The following is a 4,117-nucleotide window of genomic DNA, read 5'->3' as shown; positions in this document are numbered from 1 at the left end:
CCTACATTAATTGGTGAGATATTATGATTATAGGCTTTGGAAATAACAAATATCATATCAATCAAATTCAACCAATCAAATTTAACATCAACATTATAACTGTTAAATTAATATGAGTTTCAAGCATGAACAGTGTAAATATAAAAATTATGAAACCTATGAGTTAGGTGTCTGGTAGTATTTACGTGTCTCGTAGTATTTACGATGACACTTTTCTATATTCTATTACTTAATTTATTCTTTTTATCTATAAAAAACTGTTGATTGTTTGATTCTATTTTTAATTATATGTATTATTAAATATAAATAACTATTCTCCAAGTCAATTAGAAGTTATCATATCCCAATAGCAATTTGTGTAAACTATTCATTAAGTAACGACACACCTCTACAACCCATTTTTTAAATTAGGCTTAAACACAGTTAACTTGACAAGTTTTAGATCTAACCAAAATACCAATAGGAAGTTAATCATACTATTTCATGAACTATGTGAGATCTAAATATTAAAAATCATCAACATAAATATTTCACAATATGTATTCATAGATATCAAAAAATCATCCGCAACAGAGATAGATCTACAATCATATTACAAATCCATTTGCCAAAAACAAAACTTTCCTACCAAATAAATTCTCCCAATATGTGTTTCTAACCAGATCTGGAGAAAAAACAAAACACCATATCTACTTCTTGTATGTTCAAGCAGATATACTAATAAAGAAATATAAACAAATCTGAAATTGTTCGATGGTCACAAGATCAGTGCCGGTTGTGGAGACTTTAGTGGAATCCGTAGGACGGTTGTGGTACACTCAATCATGTTTGAAGATCCAAAAATATGCAACAATGACATTCGACAACAACTTCATAGTATAAAGCTTCTTTTATCAACATTAAACCAGAGGTAGCTATTATCATGCCAACACTTCTGTCTTCAATGAATCACCTAAAATTAGAAACAAACAGTTTCTAATTAATGAATTCAGAATCTTGAAAAAAGGAACAATTATACCGATATGAAAAATGGTCAGAAAGCCAACATGAAATGGAATACCAACATGAAGCTTAAAATCTATCTTTCAATGATTTTGATCTTGTTTAGGAAGATATTCCAGTTTCATAATGTTTTGTAAAACTCATCAAGGTATCCCTACAATAGCCATAAAATAGTAAAATTGAAGATCCATTCAGGTACTCAGGTGACTATTTAATATGTATTGGTCAAAAAAAAAAAGAAAAATACCCCTATCCATATGGCCTCAGGAGCTGAAAGGTTTCAAAATAACCGATTGATTCCGGAAAAGAGGTGCTACTCCATGAGAAAGCTATTCAGACAGGAACCCCCTTGAAAACATATCAATCTAGATCAATATCAATAAAAAAATAGTTCTTGATTAGATTAATCTAAATTCCACACTGCACAAACAAATGGTCCAAATAGAGATGTTTGTGTGTTTTTTCCTTCTGCATCACAACCACGTAAATTTTAGTTTGGTAGATAAAATAAATCAACACATAGAAAGAAGAGGAACGAAGAGATTTTGTACCTAGCTTCGATAGTTGACGGTGGCGACATGTGTGATTGAAGGGGCAGCGGTGGTGAGGGAAACAAACAAAAGCAGGTAAGTATCGACATCTTTCCTTGTGGGAACATCATCATCTTCCAAATAAACTACAACCGATGAAACAAACAAAAGCAGGTAAGTATCGAGGTTTCTCGTGCACAAAACATCTTCAAAAAGTAGTTGTCCTTGTCAAACTCCTGCACAATCCTGCACAACCCATACTTGACCATTTTAACCCTGCACAAACCTTATCTCATTCTTTGGTGCACCTGATACAACAAAAATGTCAAACTTCTGTTTCTTTACGAGCTGATGCAGAAACCTGCACAGAAAGAAAGATGATGAACTTTAGATACCTCGATACATGAAAGAAATGACATATGGCCTGGGAGAAGATAGATTATCATGAGGGGTTATTGAGGATGGATCTACGGTAAAAAAAATTAAGATATAAACGTTAGGAAGATAGCAAAATCAGAGTGAATAAAAACATACACATATGAGATATTGGTTACCAAAATTAGTACCTATTTCAAGAACTCTTCACATGATGTTATCTTCAGTAGAGCATGGCCATTGTGTACCAGATAGTCCTGTGCTAGAAATCAGAGATGACATCAGATATAAATAACCATAAAGACAAATGAGAATAAAGTCAAATCCAGATCCAATGTTGATTTACTTGGTTAGTCTTTGTTATATTAGGTTCACATGGGTTTCAAGCCATGCATGCCCTACAAGAACAGTGAAGAAAATTGATTTAGTTTGATAATAGTGTAAATGGAGATTTGCATGTAGACTCTTAGAGAAAAAAATATAGATAAAAATAAAAATCCATAATTTCATTTAAACTAACTCTCATCCTTTCTCGATGGTAGCCTCTCAAAGATTTAAAAAAAAAAAACAGATTAGGGTGATAGTTTGTCTTCATATATAGGGAGAAGGGAGTGGCTGTGGAAAGTGAACGGACATCGTGGTTGGCTGATCGTTGCAGACAATAGAAGTCGATCAATTTCAGGTTAAGAATTAAACCGAACCCTAAAACCCCAGAATCTGAACTGGTGAAATGAACAACCATAGGTTTGTATAAAGCCCATAAAATAGATAAAAAAATTCTTGTTAGTAACCCTAAACCAACAGATCTTGAAACACTCAACAGATTTTCTAAGAATTTGGATTTGGATAAGAAAAACATAATAAAAACACCTTGATGCTTGAGAATCTTCATATGGCTTCATCTTTTAGGTCCCTTATTTCAGTGTCCTCACTCAAAAAGTTCTTCCATGAACCACGGTGTTCACATCTTCGCTTGAAGCCCTAGCAATCCCAACTGATCTATAAAAGCCCTAAAATTCACACTCAAAATTAACAAACAAATCAATAAAATCTAACCATGATATGTGTATGACTTCAAAAAGACAACCAAATAACCAGATAGGGGGGGCGAAAGTGTCAAGAGTTTTTAGAGATAAGATCAACAACTAAAAGATCGAGGGAGAATAAGACCAGAAAACCAAAAAAAAAATACACAAGTTTGTCACCAGTTCAGAGTGGTGAGAAGTCAAGCTGCATGAAATCTACCGTATAGCCTTGAATAGCATCATCGAGACTCTGATGTCGATATAGAAATACCATATGGTTGGGGTGTAGAAAGATAATCGTGGTGAAAAGGGGAAGATTCGGAACTTGAAGCACAACGATATGGTGGTGGTGTCTGGTAATCAACACAACAATGACTTGAGTTTGTATGTGGATCTAGCAGCAACGACAATGAGAGATTGATGGTGAGGCCATGATTTCTAATGGAGGGAGGTGCTGAGGAAGAATAATGAGAAAAAGTGAGAGTATGGTCACTGGTAGGGAAGAATCGGCGTTTTTTAGGGTGTATTTTGACTCCCTTTTGAAATTTGAAAAGTCCACACAAGGTTTTTTTGAATCGGCCGCCCAAAATTTTATCTCGTGTTTCTCCAATTGTGTCCGTCTACTCAAAGAATGCATTAACGATTTATGTAATCTGATTGGATGAAACCACTTCACTTGATTGCCAAAACTAAAATCCACACCCACTTCACTTGATTGCCAAAACTAAAATCCACACCTCTTATTTTAGAATCAAGGTCCACATCAGCTTTCCTTGTTTTTTAAGATAACATGTTTAATTTTTTGTATCTTAGGCTTTAAAATTTGTACTTAAGACATTGATTATGTATGCTTTATAAGATGGTATATATATATATATATATATATATATATATATATATATATATATATATGTATAAGAGTAAAGTCAATCTTACCGTTAGTAGGCCTCATTCACAAAGTCGGTCTATAAGGGGGGTATAAGGTTGCTGCCTATAAAATGGCAGTTTAATGGGTGTCCACTCTCACCCACCGCTTCTTTGACCGGTGGAGGGTCGTTAGCCGAATGGGTAGGACAAGGACTAGAATTCTCCCTTCATTAAAAATATGAATGATAAATACTAAGTAACTAAACTCTTCTTAATACCCAATCTTAGCTACTTAGAAAAATGTGAATAAGGTGTTAA

At 33.9% G+C, this 4,117-nt stretch overlaps 1 long non-coding RNA gene across 14 annotated transcripts; it reads right to left on the bottom strand.

The window, feature by feature from the left end:
• Nucleotides 1–528: 528 nt before the first annotated feature.
• Nucleotides 529–3,582, bottom strand: LOC145092709 (uncharacterized). Of its 14 annotated transcripts, XR_013702632.1 has the most exons (8): nucleotides 2,778–3,576; nucleotides 2,254–2,305; nucleotides 2,099–2,164; nucleotides 1,928–1,999; nucleotides 1,554–1,840; nucleotides 1,250–1,470; nucleotides 1,065–1,156; nucleotides 529–952 (listed from the first exon to the last, which is right to left on the bottom strand). It is a non-coding gene; the product is annotated as an uncharacterized LOC145092709 (long non-coding RNA). The 14 variants fall into 14 exon arrangements; XR_013702625.1 differs by lacking the exon at nucleotides 1,928–1,999 and having other exon boundaries at nucleotides 1,554–1,893; nucleotides 2,099–2,169; nucleotides 2,778–3,574; XR_013702621.1 differs by lacking the exon at nucleotides 1,928–1,999 and having other exon boundaries at nucleotides 1,554–1,893; nucleotides 2,778–3,573.
• Between the last annotated feature and the right edge of the window lie 535 nt (nucleotides 3,583–4,117).

The sequence above is a fragment of the Lactuca serriola genome, chromosome 3 (genome assembly GCF_051521515.1).
Source record: "Lactuca serriola cultivar US96UC23 chromosome 3, Lser_US96UC23_V15, whole genome shotgun sequence".
NCBI lineage: Eukaryota > Viridiplantae > Streptophyta > Magnoliopsida > Asterales > Asteraceae > Lactuca > Lactuca serriola.
The sequence above is the reverse complement of the archived record's forward strand: the minus strand, read 5'-3'. Positions and strand labels throughout refer to the sequence as shown.